The sequence below is a fragment of the Schistocerca serialis genome, chromosome 2 (genome assembly GCF_023864345.2).
Source record: "Schistocerca serialis cubense isolate TAMUIC-IGC-003099 chromosome 2, iqSchSeri2.2, whole genome shotgun sequence".
Classification (NCBI taxonomy): Eukaryota; Metazoa; Arthropoda; class Insecta; order Orthoptera; family Acrididae; genus Schistocerca; species Schistocerca serialis.
This window is the reverse complement of record NC_064639.1, coordinates 851,579,852-851,597,365: the sequence shown is the minus strand read 5'-3', so window position 1 is coordinate 851,597,365 and position 17,514 is coordinate 851,579,852. Positions and strand designations below refer to the sequence as shown.

Sequence of the window (17,514 nt, the reverse complement as noted above, 5' to 3'; positions counted from 1 at the left end):
AAAAAAACGTCGCTCTTTCCCTGTCGAAGTATTGTTTCACTGATCTGCCATTGCATGGTTGACTCCTCCAAGTATTCATTATTTTTTTCCTTGAAAGGGATGGCCCTCCATAGCACAACACTGCACATTTGCTGTTTACTACTTCTTGGATCCATGTTATAACAATGTCCTTCACTAGTCTGTTGAGATGTAAGCCATGGAATGTGTGGAATCTTCTTCCTACGCAGCGTATGTCCAGAAATGTAATATTCTTTAATCTCGTGCATATATTTAGGATCCGTTTATTAGCACTTCGCACTTCTTACCTTCAACCTCAGGGCTAACAACCTTCAGACTAAACAATCTGCCACCCACTAGCATGGCCCTATGTAAATACTAGTTGGAGTCAACAATAAGAGAAATATTAACACATAGAATACCCCATGTGGTAACCAATCCACAACCATCTGTGTCAGGGCAAGAAGGTCATTGGATTCTGGGGAGCCTGTACTTCCATGTTTCCCACCATATACACAGCAGTATAAAAAATAAAAGAAATATCAACATCAACTCCTTGCTAAAAGTAAGAAAACTGAAACATAACTTGGATAGCAGCACTACAAGAGACTGCTAAAAGAGACTCAATTTTCAGACAAAGGTGTGATGGAAACCCAAGAATGCGAGATCTACAAAGGGAAACCAGTCATCAGAGTGATAAAGGCAGTCCCCCATCTAACCACTGCCTCTGCTGTGCACTAATGGGTGATCAATCACAAATGGGTTTTATGTCACCTAGTGGTAGGACCTCCTTACTATCCTAAAGTTCCACAACAGAACATACACTATCATAAACTTTCATGACCTACAAATGACATTAATAGGAAAAATATAGACATGGTTGAACTTTACTGGAAGAAGTTCTGGACAAGATCCCACAACACAGTACTCATCTGTGGCTTCAGCACACAAGTTGGCAAAGAGAGAAAATATCACAGAACAGTTGGCTACTGTCCAGCATGAAAAAGGACCAACAGGAATTGATAGCACTTTATAGACCTTTGTGACAAATATAGCATGGTCCTGAAGTTAACCACCTTCAAACAACTACCTAGGAAGTCCAAGACCTGGAAGAGCCCGAATCCCTTGTTAGGTGAATTCCAGATAGACCATGTGGCTATAGACAACAAGTGCCACAGGGAGACATAGAATGTCAAGATACTTAGAGACACTAACCTAGACTTTGGCAATTACTGTCCCCTTGTAAAGACCAACCTACAACCCTTGAGGAGATCACCTGACATTAAAGAGAGTTCTAAAGACACCGACATTCAACATTCTCGACTGTACAATAGGGAATCATCTTCCAACCACTCACGAAAAAAATACAAAAACAAGAATGGCCCTACCTACAAAAAGCTCTTCTGGACACCGCGCAAGAAATCATCCCAGCCTCATTCAAAAACCGCAAGTATTCTTGGTGGACCACAGAATATGGCCATGCTATAGAGAAAATGCGCAGTCCACAGATTGAGTGGAACAAGCATAATGATGAGCACAACTAATACGACTTTTGACACAAAGAAAAATAAATGCAACACTATCCACAATACCAAGAGAAACAACAATGGGCCCTTGATACAACAGAAGAAGAACAACTCAAGAGACCTCTATAGGGGACTCAAGATGCACAGCACCCACTCTTCAGCTTTGCAGACCTGATGGGAAGCTTCAGTTAAGCAATGAAGACTGCACCAATACCCCTCCAAAGGCTCCTCAACGCAGAGGAAACTTATCTTCCATGAGCCACCTTCTAGGAATCCCATGTCCATACCACCAACCAGGGAAGAAATGCAGGAGATTATCGGGAGTCTAAAGAAAAACAAGGCCTAAGGCGAAGATAGTGTAGTAGTGGAGGTGCAGAAACACGCAACTGAGCAATGAGTACGAAGCATCCACATAATATATGTAATATATGGGTAACAGAGACCTTAGCAGAAGGATGGACCTCAGCTGTGATACATCTCCTGCACAGGAAGGGTAGTAAGACTGACCTCGAGAACTACAGAGGCATATGTCTGGTATCTGTCACTTACAAGGTTGTCTCTAGAGCCCTGCTAACTACTGTCACCAACCAACTTGTCTCCCAATGAGGTAAATATCAGACTGGCTTTCAAGCCAGTACATCTTGCACAGAGCAAATACAAAACCTCAAGCCCATCCTTACATAATGCAGTCATAGCAGACATCTGCGGGTCATCCTACTGGACTTATAAAAGGCATGTGATTCGATAGATGGACAAGCCCCGATACCCATCCTGCGAGACTGGACCTGGACAAGAAGACTGTCAGACTAGTCCAGGCCACTTTGAGGAACACGACCTCCAACATCAAACTTAGAAGTGAACACACAGAGTGTCACCACTCAAATGGTAGTCAGATGGCCTCTCAAGAATGCTCTTCAACTTATACTGGAGAAGATTATCATGGAATAGACTTGCACACTACTGCTGGAAACTGGAATGAAGACTGGATAGAATAAAGATAACATAAATGTACCCTGCATTAGCCATTGCAGATGACCTTGTCTTGTTAACCAACAATATAGAAAAGGTTACACACCAACTTTCCACCTCCGCAGCTGAGTGGTCAGCGTGGCTGACTGCCTTTATCCTGGTACTGCCAGTGATTTTTCCTTTGTGGGAGGACTGGTACGGGATGCACTCAGCCTCGTGTGGCTGACTGAGGAGTTACTTGACCAATTAGTTGCGGTTTCCAGGTCAATAAACCTGGTAACAATTGGGAGAGCAATGCACTGACTACATGCTCCTCCATACTGCATCCAATGACACCATTGGCAGAGGATGGCACGCAGTCGGTCAGACCTAATTGGCCCATCTACGCCAGAATGCAGAACTTTACCTTTCAACTTACTCACCAACAACAGAGCCTCTACACCATAGCAGCTAAGACCAGTACGAGGCTCAGTGTACAAAAAATTGAGTTCACGACTAACATAAAGGGAGCCCCATCTTCAGTTCCATTGGAAGGTACCACCATTTGTAAAATACCTGTTATCCAGTAGCAAGCCAAGTGTCGGCAAAAATGACTGTATCACTATTAAAGATGATCCATGTGTAGCTGTTTTCAAAATCGCAGTTTTTGTACAAGTGTACAAAAACGATAAAAGTGATTTTGTGCACCAGTTTATTACCATGGATGACAAATTGGATCATCATTCCATGTCAGAAATGAAACAGCATTCAAAGCAGTGGGCAAATGGGCATGACAGTTACAGCCAGTGTTTTCCAGGGTGCAAAATGGGTTATTCTCGTATTGTTAACATTCTATCAATAACCCTAATAAGGGTACAAAAACAACTGGTAAACCTCACATAACTACTCTGCACCAAACTGCTTGATTGTAAAAGAAAAACAAAATTTTCGTTATTCGAGACAAAGCACCTCCCCAAAATATCAATCTAGCTGAAGAGGCTTAATTTGTGAATTTTTGGACAAAATCAATCCTACTCACCACATTAGAAACCCTCTTACTTTCACTTACATCAATTTTTAATTGCATTTGTGGGTGGAAACTTGTCTCAGTTCCAATCAAGAAGTTATGGAGCTGTAAATGGGTATTCTGCATTCCTTCCAGTTTTTGACTGACAGACTCATCTTTTTTGCCTTGACCATTGTTAGTTCCCTCACACCAGTAAGGACAAGAACAGAAAAAAAACCACATCGTCAGCATTACATTGGTCTGTGAAACATAAAATAATTATTCAATATTTAATAAATTCCTTCTCTTGACCCTTGTTGTTGTTGTCGTCATCTTCAGTCCTGAGACTGGTTTGATGCAGCTCTCCATGCTACTCTATCCTGTGCAAGCTTCTTCATCTCCCAGTAACTATTGCAACCCACATCCTTCTGAATCTACTTAGTGTATTCATCTCTTGATCTCCCTCTACGATTTTTACCCTCCACGCTGCCCCCCAATACTAAATTGGTGATCCCTTGATGCCTCAGAACATGTCCTACCAACCAATCCCTTCTTCTAGTCAAGTTGTGCCACAAATTTCTCTTCTCTCCAATTCCATTCAATGCCTCCTCATTAGATATGTGATCTACCCATCTAATCTTCAGCATTCTTCTGTAGCACCACACCTCGATAGCTTCTAGTCTCTTCTTGTCCAAACTATTTATCGTCCATGTTTCACTTCCATACATGGCTACACTCCATACAAATACTTTCAGAAATGACTTTCTGACACTTAAATCTACATTCGATGTTAACAAATTTCTCTTCTTCAGATACGCTTTCCTTGCCATTGCCAGTCTACATTTTATATCCTCTCTACTTCGACCATCAATCAGTTATTTTGCTCCCCAAATAGCAAAACTCCTTTACTACTATAAGGGTCTCATTTCCTAATCTAATGCCCTCAGCATCAACCGACTTAATTCGACTATATTCAATTGTCCTCATTTTGCTTTTGTTGATGATCATGTTATATCCACAGTTCAAGAAACTGTCCATTCCATTCAACTGCTCTTCCAAGTCTTTTGCTGTCTCTGACAGAATTATAATGTCATCGGGGAACCTCAAAGTTTTTATTTCTTCTCCATGGATTTTAATGCCTACTCCAAATTTTTCTTTTGTTTCCGTTACTGCTCGATCAATATGAAGATTGAATAACATTGGAGATAGGGTACAACCCTGTCCCACTCCCTTCCCAACCACTGCTTCCCTTTCATGCCCCTCGACTCTTATAACTGCCATCTGGTTTCTGTACAAATTTTAAACAGCCTTTCGCTCCCTGTATTTTACCCTGCCACCTTCAGAATTTCCAGTCAACATTGTCAAAAGCTTTCTCCAAGTCTACAAATGCTAGAAATGTAGGTTTGCCTTTCCTTAATCTGTCTCTTGACCCTTATAAAAACAAATTTCTATTACTGCTAATATATATAGGTTATTTGAGAAGGAATTGCACAGCTCTTTGCTTAACTAAAAATGTAAAATATCTGCACGACTTCATGTGACCGTTACTATCTGTTAATCTCTTCACAGACAACTTACAAATATTTGTTCTTCATATTTAACATAGGAGTTGCTGTAAATACAGAAACACCTATGTTCCAGAATGCTTATTTATTTATTTATTTACTGGTCTTGTAAATCTAGGACTGTACAGTGTACAAAAGATATTGGAACATTCATTACTTACAATACACATTCCTTGATTTTTTTTCTTTTTTTTCAGAGATCATTTTAACAAAAGATAAAATTATACAAGATTTTTTTACTCTACACATTTTATAAAAACAGTCTTAATTGATAAGGCAGTTTTGTTTTTATAGGTATTCCCTTACTGTACAGAAGCAGTGCTCAGCCAAGTAATCCTTCACAGTTGATTTGAACTTGTTTAAGTCCATTATTATTTTTGTGGATTGATATTTGTGGACTACAGCTATTATTTGTAATTAAAATGAAACTAGTCAGTTTTTATTAAACTAGACAATGACCTGTATACTCATTCCTCCAAACAACGTATCATAAATGAGGCAAAAGGTGGTCCTCACTGAGTAGCATTCATATGAACAAAAGTATTGAGCACTGTTAGTGTATTATATGTAGAGATGGCATAAAGCCCTGGCTGGCGGCGAGATACACAAATCAAGATAAGAGAAATGGTGGACATTAACAAGCCATCTGTGACAAGTATTCAATAATTGAAATGTTGCAAAGTGATATTGAAGCACTACAAATAAAGTGTGCTGCTTTAGAGCACAAAAATCCTGGGGAGCAGCAATAACTTAAAAGTGAATGCAAATAAATGTACTGCAACAGTTAAATCATGTGAACCCAAGAAATGTGCTGCAGGTGAAAAAATAGAACACGACAATTCAGGTAAAAATAGTGTAAGAATAGCAGACGAGCACCAACGTTCCATAAATATTCAAAATCTGAACAAAAAAAAGCTTGTGTCTGACAATGTTGAAGACAGCTCTGCAGTGTTAAAAATCACGAAAACAAAAACGAAATCTCCAAAGAACAATTCTTCAGCCATGCGAAATCAAATACATCATGGATTCAAATTAAAAACATTCAGAGACAGCCATGAATGCAATGTTTCAAATTTTGTATCAAACTCTGCTAAGGAGAACGTGAGTGTGTCAGCTGTTGTTAGGCTTGGAGCAAAATTCAGAAATGTAGCCAGCAATATTCAAAAAGCATGTGCCAGTTCCTCTAAGAGTGACTGTTGTTCTCATAGAGGGATCAAAGGATGTGTACTGCAACGAGGCCAGTGCATTTATAAGAAATCTGATCATTATCTTGCAGTTGCTATCGACTACAAATGTGATAGTAGCGAATTTACTTCTGAGATTTGATCTGGCGGACTGATCTTGTGTAAATCGTGAAATTCGATGAACAAATCAAAAATTACAACATTTCTGCTCCTAGTTTAAAAACTTAAGACTTCTTGACATCAACAGCAATCAAAACACTAGTTGCAAAATGCATGGTCAACATTTAAATCTATCTGGTAAAAAGAGAATTGCATCAGACATAAACAAAGCTGTTGACGTAATAATTCGTGAAAACAGACGGGCTATCGCCCTAAATCCCAATATGCAAGGAAACTAATGGAAAAGGCCAACTCCAACCGGATTTGGCCTGATATAAACAATCCAGAACAGGAGGAAATTGAAAATGACAAACTAAAAGTACCATTAAGGGCCATGAACTTAAATATACAATATTTTAGAAATAAGCTCAATGTTTTGCAGACTTTTGTAAATGATCATTCACCTCGTGTAGTTGTGTTAACCGAGCATGGACTGAAATCTGAGGAAATTATTTACTTTAAACTAGATGGCTATTTCCTAGGAAATAGCTACTGTAGACTGCATCATAAAAGTGGAGGTGTAGCAGTATTTGTTAGACAGCAGCTCAAAGTAAATAGATTAAACCATCTAGATTCGTATAATAATGAAGGCTTGACTGAAGTGACACGCGTTCAACTCCATATCAAAGGTTGCGGAAAGGGCACGGTGAAACAGAAAATTATTGGGATTTATCATCCACCAAAATCAGAGGTAGGGCATTTCACAGAAATTTTTAGTAGAATAGTGGGACACTGTGACCCAAATGAGGTAACAATACTTGGTGACTTGAATATAGAGGCAACATCTTGCAATAACCATAACAGCAGGATAAAGGATACCCTTAACTCCTATAATCTTATGAATGTTGTAAATTCAGATACAAGAGTAACTCCGAGTACTTCCAGTAGAACAGACTACATAATACCAAGTAAAGAGGCAAAAGATAGTATTAGTTGCTGGAATGTGGACTTCCGCTACTCAGACCACAAATGTCAATTTGTAGACTATGAATACGCAAGCATCCAAGAAAGGACTCAGGTTGTAGAACATAAAAGAATTCTTAAAGAGAAAAACATTAATGTTTTTAAAAGGAAACTAGCATCTGAGGAATGGCAACTAGTTCTTCAGCAAAAAGGGTCTGAATACAAATGGGTCAAATTTTATGATATTATTTTACAATATCTTAATTTTTGCTCCCCAATGAAAGGAAGTAACAAAGTAGTAAGTCACAACCAAAATGTAAAAAACACCAGACTGACTCTTCCAGCTTACATTATTAAACTCAGCCAAAATATCGAAGATCTAAGTGTGCTACAAATGTCAACTAAATTGCAAATATTTAAGGATAAGAACAATAAAGCTAAAAAACAATTTCAGCAACAGCTCTCAAATTTAAGAAAACAGATCCTAGATAAGGAAATAGTTCAGTCAACAAATATAGGGAAGACTACATGGAATATAATAAAAAGATACTGCAAAGCCATCCCTAACTTAGATGCTCAAATTGACAGAATTCAACATGAAGGAAACCATATTAGAGAACCAGATAAAATCTGCAATATATTTAATGAATCTGCAATATATATTTTGAATATTTTATATTGTCAGCTGTGAATCCACTTAATAACACAGGTCTTACCCAGATGGTAAAGTCTTACCTTAGGCTGGAAACTGCTTTTGAATTTAAGGAAGTGGGTGTGGAATAAATAGGAAAAATAATAAATAAAGAATAAGGCCCTATCTGGCTGGGATGGACTGATTAGTATTATAATTACAAAATGCAATAAGGAATTAGTTGAAATAATTAACCATATGATCAACAGTAGTATCAGGGAGCACACATTTCCAAATTTATTGAAGTAAAGTACAGTTAAACCTGTGCTTAAAAAAGGATCACCACTGCTGCATGTTTGTAGGTATTTACATACTCATAAACAACATGTGAGCTAGAATGGCATGGCAGTAGACAGAGTAAGGATCACAGCCTATGGAATCAAAGGACCATTTTAGTAGAAACACTAAAGATAATGCAAACCATGAAATAGGCAGTCTGATGCAGTGAGTCACTGATATATGTAAGGGGAACTACTCAGCTTGTTTGGTTTTTACCGTTGATACGGGGCATAGAGTTTTACTATGCCAGCTCTTCATAAATCACTGGGCAATACTACCCAGAAACAGTCTGTAGCATCATGTTAGACATCAATCCATCACCCATTTGCTTTTTATATAACCCTGCATGCTACCAATGCCACCCACTCTTTTTTTCTTTTTAACAAAATATTCCATCACAACTTTTGCATCACTTGCTACCATCACAGCCATCACTGTTTCCTGTTCTTTACAAGCTGTCACATTCTTGCAGACTTCTGAAAAACACGCTGTAGTGCTCACATGCAATGTGGCTCCAGAATACTCTGGCAATGCTCTCTCACCAGTTCTTTACCGAAGTGGATCTCTAGCACATTCCTCACAAGTGTACTTGTATGTTATGACATTACATGCCACATCACTAAGTCTTGCATCAGTCCTCATCAACATCTGGTACTGATAGGCACAACCAAGTGCACGCAATACTTATTATGTCAATGGATTAAATTAAAGCAAATTCTGTGATCCATTTTTTTTCTTTCTTTTTTTGACAAATACAGCCTATTTCCTTCTGTTTTCTTATCCTACCCCAGCTTGTGCTCCATTTCTAATAACTTCATGAATGATCGTATGTGAAACCCTGATATTCCTTCTCCCACACAATTAACATCAATCCCTCACAAAATTACACCCGTAAGTATTTGATTTATATTATCTCTTTCTCTTCATTTTCCCAATGCAGATAATGTTTCCTGAAAAAGATTCCATCTTCCACAATTACACTGGTGAAATCAATAAGCTAACTCCATCTGGCCATACATTACTACACTACTGGGCAATACAATGGCCACTAAACTTAACTATGTAATTCAACAATAAAGCAAAGAATACAGTGCACATCGTCCCTCATCATTATTTACAGAATCTAATGAAACAAACTGTACAAAATACCCCTGGAAATGTTTCACAGCTCAAACATATCAATTCTATACAAATAATCATGGAATTATGACAAGCTAAACTTAGCTCCACACTACATTAATCACACAGCTCAGTACTACATTAATCATGATTGTCATATTGTTTCATTTTTTACATTTGTTGAGCTCAGTAGACAAAGTAATATCTGTATAATACATGAACATAACAATATTCCTTTGTCGAGTCTGACCTATTACTGCTCTTTTACTTGCAATGGTTGTTCAGCAAATCCTCCAACATATAGCACAGCCCATATCTAGGTTGGAATTTAAGGTTACAATACAATTACCAGCTAGTGAAGCTGACGAAAGTGAACAAAAAATAAGGTCTGCATTCATTTTGTATTTAACACACCTCTCATTTTAAATAACTAAAACTGCATGGTAAAATCAGAAAAATTGAATTACATGACAGACAAATCTCTGGAGAGTGTTTTGCTGTAATATTCATCACCTACCAAACTGCAAGGAAGGGGAAGCACAAAGCAGCTCTTCACAGCAACCAGAAAGAGGGGGGAAGGGGGGGGGGGGGAGAGGGTGGATGACAAGTTTTGTTCACTGATCTGTTTCCCCCAATACATCAGACTGTCATGAAACTACTAGTGTACTCCAAAACCAACAAACCCTTCATCTTGACACACAATACAATCCTGATCTGAAAGTCATTAACCAACTGTCCTTCTCAGGCTATGATTATCTTAAGTAATACCCTGAAACAAGGCCCATCCCACTATTCTTTCCATGTCAATCAGAGTAACATTTCGTCATTTTCTCAATCTTAAAATTTGCTGGTCAGACTCTACGGTCACTTCACTCAATTTCATTGTCATTAGATTCCTATTATTATGATTGCAGTATGCTACCACAAAATGCTCCGGCTCCTTCATCTGTTAAGGGGGAGCATGCTGAAAATAATTCTTAATACCAAACAACTGCTGCTCACCATATAGAAGACTCACTGAGCCACAGACTGGCACAACAAAAAGACTGCTACATTTTTAATCTTTCAGCCAAAGAGCATTCTTCTGAAGTAGAAATCACACACACACACACACACACACACACACACACACACACACACACACACACATTCACACAAACACAGCTCACAAACACCATGACCACTGTCGCCAGCTTCCTATTTACGGATGGGACATGCAGCTCATAAATGAAGAGAGAGTCATAACGGTAGCAAACAATGCCTTACAGCTGAGCATGCTTAGTAACAACATACTCGGGAACTTGGTGCCTGTTTCTTTACCAAATATGCTGTTCAGATTCACCTTCCTCCATCGGCACCTTAGATATTTAGCCTATAGTAGGTGCTTGGTTCTTGACACTGCCCAGTTTCAACTTCTTTCACTGTCTTCCCACAGTTCAGTTTATTTCCCCTTTTTTAAGTAGGCCTATGTATTCAGTTTCCAATATCTTTATTTTTCTTGCTGCTGCTTCTCTGCTATTTGTTGTATCTTTTCTTTCCCTTCTCTGTTACACCTATATGCTTTTTATTTTTAGTCTGTGCTACTGTTATCTGTAGCTTGTCAACTACAGTGTCTACAACTGTCATCTTCTCAAGTTTTAAAATCTTATCTGTTGCTAAAATTTCATTGACGATTTTCCTAGAGTTTTGTACCATTCTCTCTTTCTCATGGATGTCATTCCAAATTATCTTCTAATTCATGTCATATCTGGCCATTGCCCAGACTCTCTCTGCTGCCACATATTAAGAGGAAATTATCTATTTGTAACCACAGTGACATTTTGCATCATTGTCCTTACACATAATTATCATGGTGTATGTCTGTCTATATTGCTAAATCAAGTCAACTAGCACCATTAAACATACTTAAATGGTTATAAAAAAGTACCATAATCAACAGATTAACCACTTCTTTCACAGACAGCTTCTTCATTGGTTACATATTTAGGAGCTGTCTCTTTACAGCTGATGGCACCCAAGTTAACATGTGGCACATACTACAACATCAGGGGTTCTCCAAGGAACATTACAGGAGAAAGCGATGCTTGTACAGGCAGCAGTGTGGGTGGCCTAAGCAGTATCCAACTATGGAATACACTTTACCTCAAACCATTACAGCAACAAAGAAAACACAAAGAATGATATTTGTGGTATCTGTCAAAGATGAGCTCATTAAAGGTGAAACACAAACTCTGGCTGCACACGGCCAAGGAAGGAAAGCAAGCAACCCTTTATTTATCAAATAAACCATTCCAGCATTTTGTTTAATTGATTTTGGGAAAATTTAAATACAGATGACTACATTGGGGTTTGAACCCCATATCTCCTAAATCCGAATCCAGGATCTTTGCCACCATATCATGTAATTTGGTCACAGAAACAAGACACACCACACTACACAGTATCTGGTTCCCAGCAATGACAGGGTGACCAGTTCTTTCAGTAAAAAAAAAGATGTTTACTTATATGCAGTTGTACCCGAGAGGCAGGTGTGGCTGAATTCATAGATAATTTTCATGAATCTGTAAGTTTGATGCACCTGATGACAGAAATTTCGGTTCTTGAAATGTGGTGAACCTGGTCAATAAAATTTGTTATTGACACAGTTACTCTTACATACTTTACATGCAGCCAGTCATCAACCCCTAACATAATTATTACTGTTTGATAATGGATAAATCTGAATTAAAATGATCACTGAATTTGCATCTGTGGCAGAAAAAGCTTCAGATTTTTGCAACAAACATTTAAAGTCACATCAGTTCTTAAATACAGTGAAGTTTCTAATACTTTAATCAAAGGCTACATAACATTGTTAATGTTTAAAATTTAGTAGATTCATTTCCACACAGTGCATATATGCTTAAGACTTGAGTTCAGTAGGCCTACACTGACAGTTCCAAAATTACAATTGATTTCCCATAATTATGATGAGAGAGAGAGAGAGAGAGAGAGAGAGAGAGAGAGAGAGAGAGAGAATGTAAACTGACTAAAATGCACATTATTGGAAAGAATTTGTCATGGATACCAAGATGCAATGCAATTACCATGACACTAGAGTCTGTTGTAGGCTCTGAATAGCTACAGCAGCCAATATCTTTTCAAACCTGGTTACAGTATTCATCCCCTGTTCTCCCTCAATAATTTTTACCCCCCACACTTCCGTCCAGCACCAAACTTACAATTCCATCATACATCTGAATGTTTACTATCAACTGATCACTTCTTTTAGTTAAATTGTGCAATAAATCCCCCCCCCCCCCCCCCCCCCCCCCGAATTCAAATCAGTATCTCTTTATTTGCTACTTGATATACTCCCTTCAGCACTATATTCAAAAGTTTCTATTCTCTTCTTGCCACCTGGTACTGCTTATGATACATGTTTCACTTCCATATATGGTAAGTCTACATTCCAGATAAACATCTTCATTGGCACCTAGCTGCACATGATCTTGGAAAAAAAAAGTTCCTACAATACTAACATGTGACGATGGGCCTACAGTGGTCCAAAAACTAGTTAATGGTACAACAGGTCTAAAACTATCAATTTCAAAGAGTGACTTTGCCACTGTTGTGACATGTTTTAAATTTTGTTGTGCTTGCTACAAATGGATTGACAATCTCTCTTGATAATTTGTTGTATTCCTTTACTCTTATAGCAAATAAGATTATTTATCTGCACTGTTGTATCATGATTTCACACGTATTTTGTACTGATGGTCTTTTCTTCCATGATATACCTCATCAGTAACCAGTCTTTGGACTACGTTTCCCCATGCATCCTCATCCATGAACGATTGGTGTATTCCCCAAAGTCTAGCCCTTATATTTTTGTTGTGCGAGATATTCCCATTCCAAATTCTTAATCATTCCGGTGACACTACTTGTTCTGTAATCTCCCTTTATACATCTGGCTGCCATCCACTGCCCTCCCCCTGCCTGTGTTGCCAGGTAACTTTGATGGGGTCCAATATCCCTGCAGCATACTCCCAATGGACTCTTATGAGAGACATGTAGGTTTTCTCCATTGTGCCCTTGCTTGCCCCTCTTCAGAACTCTCATTAATGCGTGGAGAAACTTTTACGCCTTGTTTACTGCTTCACGAACATGTAGTCCACATGTATTTTCCTAGCATGCAATGTCACAGCCAGGTCTCTGTATTGTTGTTGTGTTGTCGTCTATCTGAAGTTACATACCATAGAAATAGAAAAGTGTCATGACACAACAACGGTCTTAACATATTTCTCATGTGATATTCAATCCAAGGTGATCAGAATTCAAATGCTGATGTTTCCTGCGTCACCTCACATAAAACGCAATGAACCCAACCTAAACTTCTGCATCTCTTACCACAATCAAGTAATAAATAATTTCCATAGGTGTTAACTATGCACCACAATCCAAAAGTGTGTTTATTATACTGCAGTTTCCTTATCCAGCACAATTCTACGAAACTAAAAATCTTATAAAGGACCTTAACATTTTTATCTGTATGCAAACTACTGTTAACGTGTTACTGTCCTCTTCTGCGAATGACATACATGAATAAATATTAATATAGTCGTTAAATGAAAATAGTCTTTTGAAAAATGTATTTCACCTTACAGCAGTTTCTACAATGAGTGCAGAAACATTATATTTTTCAGAAGAGAGGACTGTTCTGTTAAGAAATTTCTATTCTTTCAATTTCATCAAGAGTACCATATCAAAATAACTCCTGAAATTCGAGTATAGCAACTGACTTCTAAATAACTATACTTGATACAATAAATAATAATTATATCTAAAAACAAAGATTCTGTAACTTACCAAACGAAAGCGTTGGTACATTTGTTATTGTCTTTATCAACATACCAACGCTTTCGTTTGGTAAGTTACAGAATCTTTGTTTTTGGATATATTTTTCCAATGTGGAATGTTTCCCTCTATTATATTCAAATAATATAATTATGTAGTCTACATGAATTTTTAAATGTTTCTGTTTACTCCATGTTCCATTGGTACCATGGGCTACACACAAGAATTGCATGGACTACATTTGTTTAAAGAATAATGCTATAAAAAGATAGTTATCACACTAACAAATAATATCCCCAGATGGCATTAGATGTGAATAGTAAGTCACATTCTTGGCAGTACTGCAATAGTGTTTGTTGTGTAGCTTAAAATAACAGTGTATGCACCATTTAAACAAGGACTTCTACGTAAGTAACTAATCATCATTCAACTGCAGACTATGGAAAACTGCCATGATTACATAGGTTGTTTATAATGCTTTACAAGCTAATGGCTACTTTCAACCTACACTCATTAAATAAGTTCAGTATTCCTGTAGGCCTATTTCTTGTGTAATTTCTTTTTTGCATGACCAACTACATTCTCGACCCTCCTACTTCCCTCTTCCCCCTACATAATAAACCCTCACACTTTATCTGATAGATTCTATAGTTTACAAGACATGCAGAAGTACATATGCCCTAAATACCGTATTCCCCTGAAACTGTGACACTAACACAAATCAGCAATCAGTAAACTAACAATACTGTTGGTAGATTAGCCTACACATCAGTTTCATATGCATCAACGTCAAAAAGGCTAATTAAATTCGGTAACGAAGTCACAGTCATACAAATAAAAAAGTAGAAGTAAGTTGTATTCCTGCTTGCAAAACGCTGTGAACTACCAAGGCCTCCAGCAACTGTATGTTATGTTATTTTGACCTGTCCAATTGCACTTGCAGAACTAGTACGTTATGCTAAAGTTAGACCGAAAAATAGACGAAACTCAGAATAGGTCGCAAAACAGCAGTATAACAACATGTGTTACAGCTACTTTTGTTGGTCTGAGCTCTCTCCCTGATAGAACAAACAGGACGGCTTGCATGGTGCGAAGCTTTGTCTCAATATAAAATGGGTTATAAAAGTGAGATTCTGCATGTTATGACAACAATAAAAAAATTATTCACATCACAAGTCACAACACAAAACGAATGTCCTACAACACACAATTAATTGTGAATGCAGAAACAATGTGAGAGGTTATTAATCCTACCATTAAAGTTCTTCTGCAGCTTAAAAGCATCAACAATAGATATGTTAATCGTATCTGGAAATCCTACGTCCCGCCACAACACAAGTTTTGTATTTAAAATTATAATATCGTACAACTGGTCACAATTTTGAAATATATTGTGATATAATGTGTAAACATTGTGTGTTATCGTCTGAGTTTGTATCAGATTTCTTTGTATGTTGTGTCCACAATGAACAGTTTATTTACATTACTATGCGTAACAACTTCAAAACGTATTGTACTATCTATTGTAGCACTTTCCCTTCAGTTCTTTCTGCAAACTTTGATAGTTACCTATTCCACGCTTCGACTACGAATTCGCCCACTTCTCAAATCTGAACCTGTTCCCAAGCGTTCACCCACAGTTTTGTTCGAAGTTATGTAAAAACAATTCATGTTCCCCGCTTAGATACTCCAATGCACGGAATGGACACGCGAACTTACGAGTAAAATGAAATGTCGATATAACGATAAGTTGCAGATGGCGCCTATATCTACGTACAACATGATAGATATAAAACCAACCTCAAGAACGCAATTTATTCTTCCTCTTTAGCGGGAATCCAACCCAATACACAACGGCGCCCTTCTTTGTACAAGTACCATTCTCTCGCCAGTGAATCGCGGTGAATGATGGGTAAAAAGGGCTGCTGTGGAAGACGAAGAAAACGAATTCTGTCGTGATGACCAAACGAATGAGGATAACCACAACAGTTCGATGTACTTAAAAGTTCATGTACAAGAGCGAATCACACTGTTTAATTGAATCGTTATATTGTCCCACTAAAATGCATTTCATTTCACGATTTATCTTCTAGTATAAACGTACAAAACAGAAATGTTGCTTGACCATAAGCAATGCTCCTTACTATATACACATAATATGCAACGCCTATCAATTAGGAATTAATTGAAGACAAGCTTTTACACGCAATGTGTTGTAGGTACTTTCAGGACGTACAGATAAAAAAATGTGGCATATAGGCTATGTATTTTAAGCTGCAGTTTGTTCCCAAAGTAGCTACATAATTCTGCAAACAATGAAGCTGATGTCAGATGACACAGAAACATACTTTGGTACATAAAACTGCAGCAAGACATACACCTATAACATTGTGCCACTTTCCTTGACACAATATATTTTACCATGCTTTGCAGATAGGGCCTACTGATATTAGAATCAACAACACAAGTCATTCATGGTATTTATTTTTAATGATGAGTTATGACATGGCAAAAAGAAAGCAGAAGTGTAACTGATGTGAAATACTGTACTGGTAATGTGTAAATAATCCGACAGTACAAAGGAAATTACAATTCCAAACCAAATAATTATATTGCATGTAACAGACAAAAAACAGCCTTAGTCCGAAATCATGATAAAAAAACTGACAATACAGTTACAATTAGCATAGTGGTATTATTTGTTAGTGTAACACAATTTACTCTTCTTAAAAAATATAAACAACTGAGAAAGATTGTCCCAGTGAACTCTTTCAAAGTTAGATTAGATTAATACTAGTTCCATGGATCATGAATACGATATTTCGTAATTCACATAGTATTCCTATAGTATTCAACTGTAACATAATCACTGTATAAAGGTCCTTGGTGTCCAACTGGATAACAAGCTAAAATGGACTTGGTGCACCAGGCGAACGGTCTACCCGACGGGAGGCCTTAGCCACACGACATTTCCATTTTTATATACACAGAAAAACTATTAAAGGTGTTCATACCAGAATATTTGCTCTTCAAAGTATCTCTTATCATGTTTCATTACATTATTTATTTTATTTATTTGTCCATAGACCATCTAATCTAACAGTGTCATATGTGTTAGAAATGTTACAGAAATAATATAAAACATTGACACAGTAGGGCAGGATAAGGTGAGAATAGGGCATGTAGTTGGACATGGTCTAATCTAAGGAACCTTCCCAGCATCCACCTTAGCAACAAGGGACTACCATGGAAAACACAAGTCAGGATGACTGGACAGGGAATGAAAACCTCAGTCCTCCCA

At 37.6% G+C, this 17,514-nt stretch overlaps 1 protein-coding gene across 5 annotated transcripts in view; it reads right to left on the bottom strand.

Annotated features, from left to right (window-relative positions):
• The window catches only part of LOC126458140 (microtubule-associated protein futsch), a 272,339-nt gene extending 256,209 nt beyond the window's left edge, over positions 1-16,130 (bottom strand). For 3 of the 5 annotated variants that reach the window (XM_050094989.1, XM_050094992.1, XM_050094993.1), the window contains exon 1: positions 16,014-16,130. The gene's annotated coding sequence lies outside the window, so the exon portion shown is untranslated. Of the gene's footprint in view, positions 1-15,782; positions 15,860-16,013 lie in introns of those variants that run through there. The other 2 variants (XM_050094990.1, XM_050094991.1) reach the window with 2 other exon arrangements.
• Between the last annotated feature and the right edge of the window lie 1,384 nt (positions 16,131-17,514).